An 18,167-nucleotide genomic window follows, 5' to 3' on the forward strand; every position below is an offset into this window, starting at 1 on the left:
CCTCGTGTCAGGGACAGAGGGTTCATCCGTGATATTCAACATCTCTTTTATAGCAATAATCATATAATGAATACTTTTAGCCAATTTTGGCTGCAACTTTGCATCATCGTAGTCGACACTGAAATCAGAATCCGTGTCGGTATCCGCTTTTGAGACCCAGGAGGTCCCTGTGACATAGTGAAAGGCAGGGCTAAACTCCCTGTACCTTCCCTGGACTCAGCTTTGTCCAACCTTTTGTGCAATAAATTCACATTTGCATTTAAAACATTCCACATATCCAACCAGTCAGGTGTCGGCGTTGCCGACGGAGACACCACACTCATTTGCTCCACCTCCTCCCTAGAAGAGCCTTCCGCTTCAGACAAGCCGACACACGCGTACCGACATACCACACACTCAGGGAATTCTCTATCTGGAGACAGCTCCCCCACAAGGGCCTTTGGAGAGACAGAGAGAAAGCATGCCAGCACACACCCAGCGCCAATGACCCCCAGGCAAACAAATTACCCAGATAGCGCTTTTTACAAATATATATATATATACATATATATAAAAAACACTGCGCCAAATTATGTTCCCCCCCCCCCCCCCCCCCCCCCGTCAAACCCTCTGTCATCGTGTTCAGCAGGGGAGAGTCCGGGGGAGCCAGCTTCTCAGCGTGTGCTGTGGAGAAAATAGAGCTGGTGAGTGCTGAGGATCAAGCCCCGCCCCCTCAGCGGCGGGCTTCGGTCCCGCTCGATTGTTTTGAAAAACTGGCTGGGGCTCTCATATATACAGAGCAAAGCCAATATGCCAGAGAAGAGGTTTAATTGCTGCCCAGGGTGCCCCCCCTGCGCCCAGCGTTACCGCTGCGCATTACCTCAGTGAAGATCCGAAGTCTTCTGCCGCCTAGGAAGTCTTCTTTCTTCATATACTCACCCGGCTTCTATCTTCCGGCTCTGCGAGGAGGACGGCGGCGCGGTTCCGGGACGAACTGCAAGGAGAGACCTGCGTTCAGACTCCCTCTGGACCTAATGGTGTCCAGTAGCCTAAGAAGCAGAGCCTAGCATTTAACTAGGTCTGCTTCTCTCCCCTCAGTCCCACGATGCAGGGAGCCTGTTGCCAGCAGGCTCCCTGAAAATAAAAAACCTAACAAAATACTTTCTTTCAGGGAAACTCAGGAGAGCTCCCTGTAATGCACCCAGTCTCCTCTGGGCACAGTATCAAACTGAGGTCTGGAGGAGGGGCATAGAGGGAGGAGCCAATACACACCCATATCTAAAGTTCATTTTAGTGCCCATGTCTCCTGCGGAGCCCGTCTATTCCCATGGTCCTTACTGAGTCCCCAACATCCTCTAGGACGTAAGAGAAAAATTTACTCACCGGTAATTCTATTTCTCGTAGTCCGTAGTGGATACTGGGGACTCCGTAAGGACCATGGGGAATAGATGGGCTCTGCAGGAGACTGGGCACTCTAAAGAAAGATTTAGGACTATCTGGTGTGCACTGGCTCCTCCCCCTATGACCCTCCTCCAAGCCTCAGTTAGGAACTGTGCCCGGAAGAGCTGACACAATAAGGAAGGATTTTGAATCCCGGGTAAGACTCATACCAGCCACACCATATAACACGTGATAGGAACCCCGGTTAACAGTATGATAACAATGGAGCCTCTGAATAGATGGCTCGCAATAACAACCCGATTTTTGTAACAATAACTATGTACAAGTATTGCAGACAATACGCACTTGGGATGGGCACCAACATCCACTACGGACTACGAGAAATAGAATTACCGGTGAGTAAATTCTTATTTTCTCTGACGTCCTAGTGGATGCTGGGGACTCCGAAAGGACCATGGGGATTATACCAAAGCTCCCAAACGAGCGGGAGAGTGCGGATGACTCTGCAGCACCGAATGAGAGAACTCAAGGTCCTCCTCAGCCAGGGTATCAAATTTGTAGAATTTTGCAAATGTGTTTGCCCCTGACCAAGTAGCTGCTCGGCAAAGTTGTAAAGGCGAGACCCCTCGGGCAGCCGCCCAAGATGAGCCCACCTTCCTTGTGGAATGGGCTTTTATTGATTTAGGCTGCGGTAATCCCACCGCAGAATGCGCCAGCTGAATAGTGCTACAAATCCAGCGCGCAATAGACTGCTTAGAAGCAGGAGCACCCAGCTTGTTGGGTGCATACAGGATAAACAGCGAGTCAGTTTTTCTGACTCCAGCCGTCCTGGAAACATAAATTTTCAGGGCCCTGACTACGTCCAGCAACTTGGAATCCTCCAAGTCCCTAGTAGCCGCAGGCACCACAATAGGTTGGTTCAAGTGAAAAGCTGAGACCACCTTCGGAAGAAACTGAGGACGAGTCCTCAATTCTGCCCTATCCATATGGAAAATCAGATAAGGGCTTTTACAAGACAAAGCCGACAATTCTGAAACCCGCCTGGCCGAAGCCAGGGCCAACAGCATGACCACTTTCCACGTGAGATATTTTAAATCCACAGTCTTAAGTGGTTCGAACCAATGTGATTTCAGGAATTCCAAAACCACATTGAGATCCCAAGGTGCCACTGGGGGCACAAAAGGAGGCTGAATATGCAGAACTCCTTTGACAAAAGTCTGAACTTCAGGCAATGAAGCCAGTTCTTTCTGGAAGAAAATCGACAGAGCCGAAATCTGGACCTTGATGGACCCCAATTTGAGGCCCAACGTCATCCCTGCTTGCAGGAAGTGCAGGAATCGACCCAGTTGAATTTCCTCCGTCGGGGCCTTCATGGCCTCACACCAAGCAACATATTTCCGCCAAATGCGGTGATAATGTCTTACGGTGACATCCTTCCTGGCTTTGATCAGGGTAGGGATGACTTCCTCCGGAATACCCTTTTCCTTTAGGATCCGGTGTTCAACCGCAATGCCGTCAAACGCAGCCACGGTAAGTCTTGGAACAGACAGGGTCCCTGCTGCAGCAGGTCTTGTCTGAGTGGCAGAGGCCAAGGGTCCTCTGCAAGCATCTCTTGAAGTTCCAGGTACCAAGCTCTTCTTGGCCAATCCAGAACCACGAGTATAGTTTTCACTCCTCGCCTTCTTATTATTCCCAGTACCTTGGGAATGAGAGGTAGAGGAGGAAACACATAAACCGACTGGTACACCCACGGTGTCACTAGAGCGTCCACAGCGATCGCCTGAGGGTCTCTTGACCTGGCGCAATATCTTTTCAACTTTTTGTTGAGGCGGGACGCCATCATGTCCACCTGTGGTCTTTCCCACCGGTTTACCAGCATTTGGAAGACTTCTGGATGAAGTCCCCATTCTCCCGGGTGGAGGTCGTGCCTGCTGAGGAAGTCTGCTTCCCAGTTGTCCACTCCCGGAATGAACACTGCTGTCAGTGCTAACACATGATTCTCTGCCCAGCGGAGAATCCTTGTGGCTTCTGCCATCGCCATCCTGCTTCTTGTGCCGCCCTGTCTGTTTACATGGGCGACCCCGTGATGTTGTCTGACTGGATCAGTACCGGCTGGTTCTGAAGCAGGGGCCTTGCCTGGCTTAGGGCATTGTAAATGGCCCTTAGCTCCAGGATATTTATGTGAAGAGAAATCTCCTGATCTGACCACAGTCATAGGAAATTTCTTCCCTTTGTGACTGCACCCCAGCCCCGAAGGCTGGCATCTGTGGTCACCAGGACCCAGTCCTGTATTCCGAATCTGCGGCCCTCTAGTAGATGAGCCCTCTGCAGCCACCACAGCAGCGACACCCTGGTTCTTGACGATAGGGTTATCCGCTGTTGCATCTGGAGATGGGACCCGGACCATTTGTCCAACAGGTCCCACTGGAACGTCCTTGCGTGGAACCTTCCGAATGGAATTGCTTCGTATGAAGCTACCATTTTCCCCAGGACTCGTGTGCATTGATGTACCGACACTTTTCCTGGTTTTAGGATGTCTCTGACTAGAGATGACAACTCCTCGGCTTTTTCCACTGGAAGAAACACTCTTTTCTGGTCTGTGTCCAGAATCATTCCCAGGAACAGAAGACGTGTCGTCGGGACCAGCTGTGACTTTGGAATATTGAGAATCCAGCCGTGCTGTTGTAGCACTTCCCGAGAAAGTGCTACCCCCACTACCAACTGTTCTTTGGACATCGCCTTTATCAGGAGATTGTCCAAGTACGGGATAATTAAAACTCCCTTCTTGCGAAGGAGTATCATCATTTCGGCCATTACCTTGGTAAAGACCCTTGGTGCCGTGGATAACCCAAACGGCAGCGTCTGGAACTGATAGTGACAGTCCTGTACCACAAATCTGAGGTACTCCTGGTGCGGAGGGTAAATGGGGACATGCAGGTACGCATCCTTGATGTCCAGGGAGACCATGTAATCCCATCCTCCAGGCTCGCAATAACTGCCCTGAGCAATTCCATCTTGAACTTGAATCTTCTGAGATAAGTGTTCAAGGATTTTAAATTTAAGATGGGTCTCACCGAACCGTCCGGTTTCGGTACCACAAACATTGTGGAATAGTAACCATGTCCTAGTTGAAGGAGGGGTACTTTGACAATCACTTGCTGTGAATATAGTTTCTGAATAGCCACCAACACTGCCTCCCTGGCAGAGGGAGTTGCCGGTAGGGCAGATTTTAGGAAACGGCGGGGGGGGGGACGTCTCGAATTTCAGCCTGTACGCCTGAGATACTACTTGAAGGACCCAGGGAACCACCTGTGAGAGAGCCCACTGTGCGCTGAAATTCCTGAGACGAGCCCCCACCGTTCCCGTTTCCGCCTGAGCAGCCCCAGCGTCATGCTGTGGACTTACCGGACGCAGGGGAGGACTTCTGCTCTTGGGAACTAGCTGTGTGCTGCAGCTTTTTCCCCCTACCTCTACCCCTCGGCAGAAAGGATGAGCCTCTAGCCCTCTTATTTTTCTGGGGCCGAAAGGACTGTACCTGATAATACGGTGCTTTCTTTTGCTGTGGGGTAGCCTGTGGCAAAAAGGTCGATTTCCCAGCAGTAGCTGTGGAAACGAGGTCTGAAAGGCCCTCCCCAAAAAGTTCCACCCCTTTATAGGGTAAAACTTCCATGTGCCGCTTTGAGTCGGCATCACCTGACCATTGCCTAGTCCATAACCCCCTTCTGGCGGCAATGGACATAGCGCTTATTTTTGATGCCAGCCGGCAAATATCCCTCTGTGCATCACGCATGTATAAGACAGCGTCTTTTATATGCTCAATCGTCAGCAAAATATTGTCCCTATCCATGGTATCAATGTTTTCTGACAGGGAATCTGACCACGCAGCTGCAGCACTGCACATCCAAGTCGATGCAATAGCGGGTCTCAATATAATGCCAGTGTGTGTGTATATATAGCTTTTGGGGTATTTTCCTGCTGTCTATCTGCAGGTTCTTTTAGGGCGGCCGTATCCGTAGACGGTAGTGCCACCTTCTTTGATAAGCGTGTCAGCGCTTTATCTACCCTAGGGGGTGTTTCCCAACGTGACCTATCCTCTGGCGGGAAAGGGTACGCTGCCATTAACCGTTTAGAAATTATCAATTTCTTATCTGGGGAAGTCCACGCTTCCTCACACACCTCATTTAATTCCTCAGATGCAGGAAAAAATAAGATTTTACTTACCGATAAATCTATTTCTCGTAGTCCGTAGTGGATGCTGGGGACTCCGTCAGGACCATGGGGATTAGCGGCTCCGCAGGAGACAGGGCACAAAAATAAAGCTTTAGGATCAGGTGGTGTGCACTGGCTCCTCCCCCTATGACCCTCCTCCAAGCCTCAGTTAGGATACTGTGCCCGGACGAGCGTACACAATAAGGAAGGATTTTGAATCCCGGGTAAGACTCATACCAGCCACACCAATCACACCGTACAACTTGTGATCTGAACCCAGTTAACAGTATGACAAACGTAGGAGCCTCTGAACAGACGGCTCACAACAATAACAACCCGATTTTTTTGTAACAATAACTATGTACAAGTATTGCAGACAATCCGCACTTGGGATGGGCGCCCAGCATCCACTACGGACTACGAGAAATAGATTTATCGGTAAGTAAAATCTTATTTTCTCTGACGTCCTAGTGGATGCTGGGGACTCCGTCAGGACCATGGGGATTATACCAAAGCTCCCAAACGGGCGGGAGAGTGCGGATGACTCTGCAGCACCGAATGAGAGAACTCCAGGTCCTCTTTAGCTAGGGTATCAAATTTGTAGAATTTTACAAACGTGTTCTCCCCTGACCACGTAGCTGCTCGGCAAAGTTGTAATGCCGAGACCCCTCGGGCAGCCGCCCAAGATGAGCCCACCTTCCTTGTGGAGTGGGCCTTTACAGATTTAGGCTGTGGCAGGCATGCCACAGAATGTGCAAGTTGAATTGTGCTACAAATCCAACGAGCAATCGTCTGCTTAGAAGCAGGAGCACCCAGCTTGTTGGGTGCATATAGTATAAACAGCGAGTCAGATTTTCTGACTCCAGCCGTCCTTGAAATATATATATATTCTCAATGCCCGGACAACGTCCAGCAACTTGGAATCCTCCAAATCGCTAGTAGCCGCAGGCACCACAATAGGCTGGTTCAGATGAAACGCTGACACCACCTTAGGCAGAAAATGAGGACGCGTCCGCAGTTCTGCCATGTCCGAATGGAAAATCAGATATGGGCTTTTATACGATAAAGCCGCCAATTCTGATACTCTCCTGGCTGAAGCCAGGGCCAGTAGCATGGTTACTTTCCACGTAAGATATTTCAAATCCACCGATTTGAGTGGCTCAAACCAATGGGATTTGAGAAAATCCAAAACTACATTAAGGTCCCACGGAGCCACAGGGGGCACCACCGGGGGCTGTATATGTAGTACTCCTTTAACAAAAGTCTGGACTTCAGGAACTGAAGCCAATTCTTTCTGGAAGAAAATCGACAGGGCCGAAATTTGAACCTTAATGGACCCCAACTTGAGGCCCATAGACAATCCTGTTTGTAGGAAATGCAGGAATCGACTCAGTTGAAATTCCTCCGTGGGGACCTTCCTGGCCTCACACCACGCAACATATTTTCTCCAAATGCGGTGATAATGTTGTGCAGTCACCTCCTTCCTGGCTTTAACCAGTGTAGGAATGGCCTCTTCCGGAATGCCTTTTTCCTTTAGAATTCGGCGTTCAACCGCCACGCCGTCAAACGCAGCCGCGGTAAGTCTTGGAATAGACACGGTCCCTGCTGAATCAGGTCCCGCCTTAGAGGTAGAGGCCACGGATTTTCCGTGAGCATCTCCTGAAGTTCCGGGTACCAAGTTCTTCTTGGCCAATCCGGAGCCACGAGTATCGTTCTTACTCCCCTTTGCCGTATAATTCTCAGTACTTTGGGTATGAGAGGCAGAGGAGGAAACACATACACTGACTGGAACACCCACGGTGTTACCAGAGCGTCCACAGCTATTGCCTGAGGGTCTCTTGACCTGGCGCAATACCTGTCCAGTTTTTTGTTGAGGCGAGACGCCATCATATCCACCTTTGGTTTTTCCCAACGGTTCACAATCATGTGGAAGACTTCTGGATGAAGTCCCCACTCTCCCGGGTGTAGATCGTGTCTGCTGAGGAAGTCTGCTTCCCAGTTGTCCACTCCCGGAATGAACACTGCTGACAGTGCTATCACATGATCTTCCGCCCAGCGAAGAATCCTTGCAGCTTCTGCCATTGCTGTCCTGCTTCTTGTGCCGCCCTGTCTGTTTACGTGGGCGACTGCCGTGATGTTGTCCGACTGGATCAACACCGGCTGACCCTGAAGCAGGGGTTTTGCCAGACTTAGAGCATTGTAAATCGCTCTTAGCTCCAGTATATTTATGTGAAGAGACATCTCCAGGCTTGACCATACCCCCTGGAAGTTTCTTCCCTGTGTGACCGCTCCCCAGCCTCTCAGACTGGCATCCGTGGTCACCAGGACCCAGTCCTGTATGCCGAATCTGCGGCCTTCTAACAGATGAGCACTCTGCAACCACCACAGAAGAGACACCCTTGTCCGTGGCGATAAGGTTATCCGCTGATGCATCTGCAGATGCGATCCGGACCATTTGTCCAGCAGATCCCACTGAAAAGTTCGTGCGTGGAATCTGCCGAATGGGATTGCTTCGTAAGAAGCCACCATCTTTCCCTGGACTCTTGTGCATTGATGCACAGACACTTTTCCTGGTTTTAGGAGGTTCCTGACAAGTTCGGATAACTCCTTGGCTTTCTCCTCCGGAAGAAACACCTTTTTTCTGAACCGTGTCCAGAATCATTCCCAGGAACAGCAGACGTGTTGTCGGGGTCAACTGAGATTTTGGAAAATTCAGAATCCACCCGTGTTGTTGCAGCACTACTTGGGTTAGTGCTACTCCGTCCTCCAGCTGTTCTCTGGACCTTGCCCTTATCAGGAGATCGTCCAAGAAAGGGATAATTAATACGCCTCTTCTTCGCAGAAGAATCATCATTTCGGCCATTACCTTGGTAAAGACCCGAGGTGCCGTGGACAATCCAAACGGCAGCGTCTGAAACTGATAATGACAGTTTTGCACCACGAACCTGAGGTACCCTTGATGTGAAGGGCAAATTGGGACATGCAGGTAAGCATCTTTTATGTCCAGGGACACCATAAAGTCCCCTTCTTCCAGATTCGCTATCACTGCTCTGAGTGATTCCATCTTGAAACTGAATTTTTGTATGTACAGGTTCAAAGATTTCAGATTTAGAATAGGTCTTACCGAGCCGTCCGGCTTCGGTACCACAAATAGCGTGGAGTAATACCCCTTTCCCTGTTGTAGGAGGGGTACCTTGACTATCACCTGCTGAGAAAACAGCTTGTGAATGGCTTCCAATACCGTCGCCCTGTCTGAGGGAGACGTTGGCAAAGCAGACTTTACGAACCGGCGAGGAGGAGACTTCTCGAATTCCAACCTGTAACCCTGAGATACTACCTGCAGGATCCAGGGGTCCACCTGTGAGCAAGCCCACTGCGCGCTGAAATTCTTGAGTCGACCCCCCACCGTTCCTGAGTCCGCTTGTAAAGCCCCAGCGTCATGCTGAGGGCTTTGCAGAACCCGCGGAGGGCTTCTGTTCCTGGGAAGGAGCTGCTTGCTGCCCTCTCTTACCCTTTCCTCTGCCTCGGGGCAGATATGACTGTCCTTTTGCCCGCTTGTTCTTATAGGACCGAAAGGACTGCGGCTGAAAAGACGGTGTCTTTTTCTGTTGGGAGGGGGTCTGAGGTAAAAAGGTGGATTTCCCGGCCGTTGCCGTGGCCACCAGATCCGATAGACCGACGCCAAATAATTCCTCCCCTTTATACGGCAATACTTCCATATGCCGTTTGGAATCCGCATCACCTGACCACTGTCGTGTCCATAAACTTCTTCTGGCAGATATGGACATCGCACTTACTCTCGATGCCAGAGTGCAAATATCCCTCTGAGCATCTCGCATATAAAGAAAAGCATCCTTTAATTGCTCTAAAGTCTGTAAAATACTGTCCCTATCCAGGGTATCAATATTTTCAGTCAGGGAATCCGACCAGACCACCCCAGCACTGCACATCCAGGCTGAGGCGATGGCTGGTCGCAGTATAACACCAGTATGTGTGTATATACTTTTTAGGGTAGTTTCCAGCCTCCTGTCAGCTGGATCCTTGAGGGCGGCCGTATCAGGAGACGGTAACGCCACTTGTTTTGATAAGCGTGTGAGCGCCTTATCCACCTTAGGGGGTGTTTCCCAGCGCGCCCTAACCTCTGGCGGGAAAGGGTATAATGCCAATAACTTTTTTGAAATTAGCCCTTTTCTATCTGGGTTAACCCACGCTTCATCACATACATCATTCAATTCCTCTGATTCAGGAAAAACTACAGGTAGTTTTTTCACCCCCCACATAATACCCCTTTTTGTGGTACTTGTAGTATCAGAGATATGCAAAGCCTCCTTCATTGCCGTGATCATATAACGTGTGGCCCTACTGGAAAATACGTTTGTTTCTTCACCGTCGACACTAGATTCAGTGTCCGTGTCTGGGTCTGTATCGACCGACTGAGGTAAAGGGCGTTTTACAGCCCCTGAAGGTGTCTGAGACGCCTGGGCAGGTACTAACTGGTTTGACGGCCGTCTCATGTCGTCAACTGATTTTTGTAATGTGCTGACATTATCACGTAATTCCATAAACAAAGCCATCCATTCCGGTGTCGACTCCCTAGGGGGTGACATCACCATTACCGGCAATTGCTCTGCCTCCACACCAACATCGTCCTCATACATGTCGACACACACGTACCGACACACAGCAGACACACAGGGAATGCTCTATTGAAGACAGGACCCCACTAGCCCTTTGGGGAGACAGAGGGAGAGTTTGCCAGCACACACCCAAGCGCTATAATATATATGGGAACAACCCTATATAAGTGTTGTATCCTTATAGCAGCTTAAATATAGTAATATCGCCAAAAAAAGTGCCCCCCCTCTCTGTTTTACCCTGTTTCTGTAGTGCAGTGCAGGGGAGAGTCCTGGGAGCCTTCCTCACAGCGGAGCTGAGCAGGAAAATGGCGCTGTGTGCTGAGGAGAATAAGCCCCGCCCCCTATTTCGGCGGGCTCTTCTCCGGAGTTTGTGAGATCTGGCAGGGGTTAAATACATCCATATAGCCTCAAGGGCTATATGTGATGTATTTTTAGCCATAAAAATAAGAATTTACTTACCGATAATTCTATTTCTCGGAGTCCGTAGTGGATGCTGGGGTTCCTGAAAGGACCATGGGGAATAGCGGCTCCGCAGGAGACAGGGCACAAAAAAGTAAAGCTTTACTAGGTCAGGTGGTGTGCACTGGCTCCTCCCCCCATGACCCTCCTCCAGACTCCAGTTAGGTACTGTGCCCGGACGAGCATACACAATAAGGGAGGCATTTTGAATCCCGGGTAAGACTCATACCAGCCACACCAATCACACCGTACAACTTGTGATCTAAACCCAGTTAACAGTATGACAACAGAAAGGGCCTCTTAAAGATGGCTCCTTAACAATAACCCGAATTAGTTAACAATAACTATGTACAAGTATTGCAGATAATCCGCACTTGGGATGGGCGCCCAGCATCCACTACGGACTCCGAGAAATAGAATTATCGGTAAGTAAATTCTTATTTTCTCTATCGTCCTAAGTGGATGCTGGGGTTCCTGAAAGGACCATGGGGATTATACCAAAGCTCCCAAACGGGCGGGAGAGTGCGGATGACTCTGCAGCACCGAATGAGAGAACTCCAGGTCCTCCTTTGCCAGGGTATCAAATTTGTAAAATTTTACAAACGTGTTCTCCCCCGACCACGTAGCTGCTCGGCAGAGTTGTAATGCCGAGACCCCTCGGGCAGCCGCCCAAGATGAGCCCACCTTCCTTGTGGAGTGGGCTTTTACAGTTTTAGGCTGTGGCAGGCCTGCCACAGAATGTGCAAGTTGAATTGTGTTACAAATCCAACGAGCAATCGACTGCTTAGAAGCAGGTGCGCCCAACTTGTTGGGTGCATACAATATAAACAGCGAGTCAGATTTTCTGACTCCAGCCGTCCTTGCAATGTATATTTTTAAGGCTCTGACAACGTCCAACAACTTGGAGTCCTCCAAGTCGCTAGTGGCCGCAGGCACCACAATAGGTTGGTTCAGATGAAATGCTGATACCACTTTAGGGAGAAAATGCGGACGAGTCCGCAGTTCTGCCCTATCCGAATGGAAGATTAGATAAGGACTTTTATAAGATAAAGCCGCCAATTCAGATACTCTCCTGGCAGAGGCCAGGGCTAGTAACATAGTCACTTTCAATGTGAGATATTTAAAATCCACCTTTTTCAATGGTTCAAACCAATGGGATTTGAGGAAATCTAAAACTACATTTAGATCCCACGGTGCCACCGGAGGCACCACAGGAGGCTGTATATGCAGTACTCCCTTGACAAAAGTCTGGACCTCAGGGACAGAGGCCAATTCTTTTTGGAAGAATATTGACAGGGCCGAAATTTGAACCTTAATGGATCCCAATTTGAGACCCATAGATAATCCTGATTGCAGGAAATGTAGGAAACGACCCAGTTGGAATTCCTCCGTCGGAACCCTCCGATCCTCGCACCACGCTACATATTTTCGCCAAATGCGGTGATAATGTTTCACGGTGACTTCCTTCCGTGCCTTAATCAAGGTAGGAATGACTTCTTCTGGAATGCCTTTCCCTTTTAGGATCTGGCGTTCAACCGCCATGCCGTCAAACGCAGCCGCGGTAAGTCTTGAAAAAGACAGGGACCCTGCTGTAGCAGGTCCCTTCTCAGAGGTAGAGGCCACGGTTCGTCCGTGAGCATCTCTTGAAGTTCCGGATACCAAGTCCTTCTCGGCCAATCCGGAACCACTAGTATTGTTCTTACTCTTCTTTGCCGTATGATCTTCAATACCTTTGGTATGAGCGGCAGAGGAGGAAACACATACACTGACTGGTACACCCAAGGAGTTACCAGTGCGTCCACAGCTATTGCCTGTGGATCTCTTGACCTGGCGCAATATTTGTCCAGTTTCTTGTTGAGGCGAGACGCCATCATGTCTACAATTGGTCTTTCCCAACGGTCTATTAACATGTTGAAGACTTCTGGATGTAGACCCCACTCTCCCGGATGAAGATCGTGTCTGCTGAGGAAGTCTGCTTCCCAGTTGTCCACGCCCGGGATGAACACTGCTGACAGTGCTATCACGTGATTCTCCGCCCAGCGAAGAATCTTGGCAGCTTCTGCCATTGCACTCCTGCTTCTTGTGCCGCCCTGCCTGTTTACATGGGCGACCGCCGTGATGTTGTCCGACTGAATCAACACCGGCTTTCCTTGCAGGAGAAGTTCCGCCTGGCTTAGAGCATTGTAGATTGCTCTTAGTTCCAGAATGTTTATGTGAAGAGACTTTTCCAGACTCGTCCATACTCCCTGGAAGTTTCTTCCTTGTGTGACTGCTCCCCAGCCTCTCAGGCTGGCGTCCGTGGTCACCAGGATCCAATCCTGAATGCCGAATCTGCGGCCTTCTAATAGGTGAGCCTTCTGCAACCACCACAGAAGTGACACCCTTGTCTTTGGTGACAGGGTTATTTGCAGGTGCATCTGCAGATGCGACCCTGACCATTTGTCCAACAGATCCCTTTGGAATATTCTTGCATGGAATCTGCCGAATGGAATTGCTTCGTAAGAAGCCACCATTTTTCCCAGGACTCTTGTGCATTGATGTACTGACACTTTTCCTGGTTTTAGGAGGTTCCTGACCAGATCGGATAACTCCTTGGCTTTTTCCTCTGGAAGGAAAACCTTTTTCTGAACCGTGTCCAGAATCATTCCTAGGAACAGCAGACGAGTTGTCGGGATTAAATGGGATTTTGGAATATTCAGAATCCACCCGTGTTGTCTTAGCACCTCTTGAGATAGTGCTAAAGCTGTCTCCAGCTGTTCTCTGGACCTTGCCCTTATTAGGAGATCGTCCAAGTATGGGATAACTAATACGCCTTTTCTTCGAAGAAGAATCATCATCTCGGCCATTACCTTGGTAAAGACCCGAGGCGCCGTGGACAATCCGAACGGCAGCGTCTGAAACTGATAGTGACAGTTTTGAACAATGAACCTGAGGTACCCCTGGTGTGCGGGGTAAATCGGAACGTGTAGATACGCATCCTTGATGTCCAAGGATACCATAAAGTCCCCTTCTTCCAGGTTCGCTATCACTGCTCTGAGTGACTCCATCTTGAACTTGAACTTTTTTATGTAGAGGTTCAAGGACTTCAGATTTAGAATAGGCCTTACCGAGCCATCCGGCTTCGGTACCACAAATAGAGTGGAATAATACCCCTTTCCTTGTTGTAATAGGGGTACTTTGACTATCACCTGCTGAGCGTACAGCTTGTGAATGGCTTCCAACACCCTCTCCCTTTCGGAAGAGACGGTTGGTAAGGCAGACTTCAGGAAACGATGAGGAGGATCCGTCTCTAATTCCAACCTGTACCCCTGAGATATTATCTGCAGGATCCAGGGGTCTACCTGCGAGTGAGCCCACTGCGCGCTGTAATTTTTGAGACGGCCCCCCACTGTCCCCGAGTCCGCTTGAGAGGCCCCAGCGTCATGCTGAGGTTTTTGCAGGAGCCGGGGAGGGCTTCTGTTCCTGGGAAGGAGCTGCCTGTTGGTGTCTCTTCCCTCTTCCTCTGCCTCGTGGCAGGTACGACAAGCCCTTTGCTCTCTTATTTTTGTAGGAGCGAAAAGGCTGCGGTTGAAAGGTCGGTGCCTTTCTCTGTTGGGGAGTGACTTGAGGTAAAAAAGTGGATTTCCCGGCAGTAGCCGTGGCCACCAAGTCTGATAGACCAACTCCAAATAACTCCTCCCCTTTATACGGCAAAACCTCCATGTGACGTTTTGAATCCGCATCGCCTGTCCACTGTCGTGTCCATAAGGCTCTTCTGGCTGAAATGGACATAGCACTCACCCGAGATGCCAGTGTGCAAATATCCCTCTGTGCATCACGCATATAGATAAATGCATCCTTTATTTGTTCTAACGACAGTAAAACATTGTCCCTATCTAGGGTATCAATATTTTCAATCAGGGATTCTGACCAAACTACTCCAGCACTGCACATCCAGGCAGTTGCTATAGCTGGTCGTAGTATAACACCTGCATGTGTGTATATATTCTTTTGAATAACTTCCATCTTTCTATCTGATGGATCCTTAAGTGCGGCCGTCTCAGGAGAGGGTAACGCCACTTGTTTGGATAAGCGTGTGAGCGCCTTGTCCACCTTAGGGGGTGTTTCCCAGCGCGCCCTAACCTCTGGCGGGAAAGGGTATAATGCCAATAACTTTTTTGAAATTATCAACTTTTTATCAGGAGCAACCCACGCTTCATCACACACGTCATTTAATTCTTCTGATTCAGGAAAAACTGTTTGTAGTTTTTTCACACCATACATAATACCCTGTTTTACGGTATCTGTAGTATCAGCTAAATGTAACGTCTCCTTCATTGCCAAAATCATATAACGTGTGGCCCTACTGGAAAATACGTTTGAATTTCTACCGTCGTCACTGGAATCAGTGCCCGTGTCTGGGTCTGTGTCGACCGACTGAGGCAAAGGGCGTTTTACAGCCCCTGACGGTGTTTGAGGCGCCTGGACAGGCATTAATTGATTGTCCGGCCGCCTCATGTCCTCAACTGACTGTTTAAGGGAAGATAAACCATCACGTAATTCCACAAATAAAGGCATCCATTCTGGTGTCGACCCCCTGGGGGGTGACATCTGCATATTTGGCAATTGCTCCGCCTCCACACCAATATCGTCCTCATACATGTCGACACCACGTACCGACACACACCGCAAACGCACAGGGAATGCTCTAATGAAGACAGGACCCACTAGCCCTTTTGGGGAGACAGAGGGAGAGTCTGCCAGCACACACCACAAAGCGCTATATATACAAGGGATATCCTTATATTAAGTGCTCCCTTATAGCTGCTTTAATATATATATATATATAGCCATTAATGTGCCCCCCCTCTCTGTTTTACCCTGTTTCTGTAGTGCAGTGCAGGGGAGAGACCTGGGAGCCGTTCTGACCAGCGGAGCTGTGACAGAAAATGGCGCCGTGTGCTGAGGAGATAGGCCCCGCCCCTTTTTCGGCGGGTTCTTCTCCCGCTATTTTTCCAGTCAGGCAGGGGTTAAATATCTCCATATAGCCCCTATGGGCTATATGTGAGGTATTTTTAGCCTTGTATAAGGTTTATATTTGCCTCTCAGAGCGCCCCCCCCCAGCGCTCTGCACCCTCAGTGACTGCCCAGTGAAGTGTGCTGAGAGGAAAATGGCGCACAGCTGCAGTGCTGTGCGCTACCTTATGAAGACTGAGGAGTCTTCAGCCGCCGGTTTCCGGACCTCTTCACGCTTCAGCATCTGCAAGGGGGTCGGCGGCGCGGCTCCGGGACCGGACTCCACGGCTGGGCCTGTGTTCGATCCCTCTGGAGCTAATGGTGTCCAGTAGCCAAGCAGCAAATCCACTCTGCATGCAGGTGAGTTTACTACTTTCCCCCTAAGTCCCACGTTGCAGTGATCCTGTTGCCAGCAGGACTCACTGTAAAGAAAAAAACCTAAACTAAACTTTCTCTAAGCAGCTCTTTAGGAGAGCCACCTAGATTGCACCCTTCTCGTTCGGGCACAAAATCTAACTGGAGTCTGGAGGAGGGTCATGGGGGGAGGAGCCAGTGCACACCACCTGACCTAGTAAAGCTTTACTTTTTTGTGCCCTGTCTCCTGCGGAGCCGCTATTCCCCATGGTCCTTTCAGGAACCCCAGCATCCACTTAGGACGATAGAGAAAAGGTATTATACATTGCTGCCCAGGGCGCCCCCCCAGCGCCCTGCACCCTCCGTGACCGCTGTGTGAAGTGTGCTGACAACAATGGCGCACAGCTGCAGTGCTGTGCGCTACCTCAGGAAGACTGAAAAGTCTTCTGCCGCCTGCTTCTGGACCTCTTCCATCTTCGGCATCTGCAAGGGGGGTCGGCGGTGCGGCTCCGGGACGAACCCCAGGGTGAGACCTGTGTTCCGACTCCCTCTGGAGCTAATGGTGTCCAGTAGCCTAAGAAGCCAATCCATCCTGCACGCAGGTGAGTTCACTTCTCTCCCCTAAGTCCCTCGATGCAGTGAGCCTGTTGCCAGCAGGACTCACTGAAAATAAAAAACCTAAAAACTTTTTCTAAGCAGCTCTTTAGGAGAGCCACCTAGATTGCACCCTGCTCGGACGGGCACAAAAACCTAACTGAGGCTTGGAGGAGGGTCATAGGGGGAGGAGCCAGTGCACACCACCTGATCCTAAAGCTTTATTTTTGTGCTCTGTCTCCTGCGGAGCCGCTAATCCCCATGGTCCTGACGGAGTCCCCAGCATCCACTAGGACGTCAGAGAAACTACTGGTAGTTTTTTCTCACCAAACATAATACCCTTTTTTGTGGTACCTGGGGTATCAGAAATGTGTAATACATTTTTCATTGCCTCAATCATGTAACGGGTGGATCTATTGGAGGGTACACTCGTCTCATCATCGTCGACACTGGAGTCGGTATCCGTGTCGACATCTGTATCTGTCATCTGAGGTAGCGGGCATTTTACAGCCCCTGATGACATTTGAGACGCTTGGACAGGCACAAGCTGAGTAGCCGGCTGTCCTATGTCGTCAAACCTTTTATGCAAGGAGCTGACACTGTCACGTAATTCCTTCCATAAGTCCATCCACACAGGTGTCGACCCCGCAGGGGGTGACATCACATTCACAGGCATTTGCTCCGCCTCCACATCATTATCCTCATCATACATGTCGACACAGCAGTACCGACACACAGCACACACACAGGGAATGCTCTGACAGAGGACAGGACCACACAAAGCCCTTTGGGGAGACAGAGGGAGAGTATGCCAGCACACACCAGGGCGCTATATATCACAGGGATATCACCTATAAAGAGTGTTTTCCCTTATAGCTGCCTATATATTTATATACTGCGCCTAAATTGTGCCCCCCCTTCTCTTTTTTACCCTTTCTGTAGTGCAGGACTGCAGGGGAGAGCCAGAGAGCGATCCTTCCAGCGGAGCTGTGAGGGAAAATGGGCTTTCTCCCGCTATTTTAAAACGTCTGGCAGGGGTTAATTTACACCTATATATGGGGCTATATATGGTGTTAATTCGCCAGCCAAGGTGTTAATATTGCTGCTCAGGGCGCCCCCCCCCCAGCGCCCTGCACCCATCAGTGACCGCAGTGTGTGGTGTGCATGAGGAGCAATTGCGCACAGCTGCAGTGCGCTGCCTTGGAGAAGACAGAAGTCTTCAGCCGCCGATTTTCCGGACCTTCTTGCTTCTGGCTCTGTAAGGGGGACGGCGGCGCGGCTCCGGGAACGGACGACAAGGTCGGGTCCTGTGTTCGATCCCTCTGGAGCTAATGGTGTCCAGTAGCCTAAGAAGCCCAAGCTACCACCAGTTAGGTAGGTTCGCTTCTTCTCCCCTTAGTCCCTCGCTGCAGTGAGCCTGTTGCCAGCAGGTCTCACTGTAAAATAAAAAACTTAAACTATACTTTCTTCCTAGGAGCTCAGGAGAGCCCCTAGTGTGCAACCAGCTCTGCCGGGCACAGAAATCTAACTGAGGCTTGG

The 18,167-nt window shown here is 50.0% G+C and overlaps 1 protein-coding gene across 2 annotated transcripts in view; it reads right to left on the bottom strand.

Moving 5' to 3' along the window:
• Window positions 1–18,167, bottom strand: part of CRAMP1 (cramped chromatin regulator homolog 1) — a 167,607-nt gene that overhangs the window by 14,023 nt on the left and 135,417 nt on the right. The gene's annotated exons all lie outside the window — the stretch shown is intronic.

This window comes from Pseudophryne corroboree, chromosome 7 (genome assembly GCF_028390025.1).
Source record: "Pseudophryne corroboree isolate aPseCor3 chromosome 7, aPseCor3.hap2, whole genome shotgun sequence".
Classification (NCBI taxonomy): Eukaryota; Metazoa; Chordata; class Amphibia; order Anura; family Myobatrachidae; genus Pseudophryne; species Pseudophryne corroboree.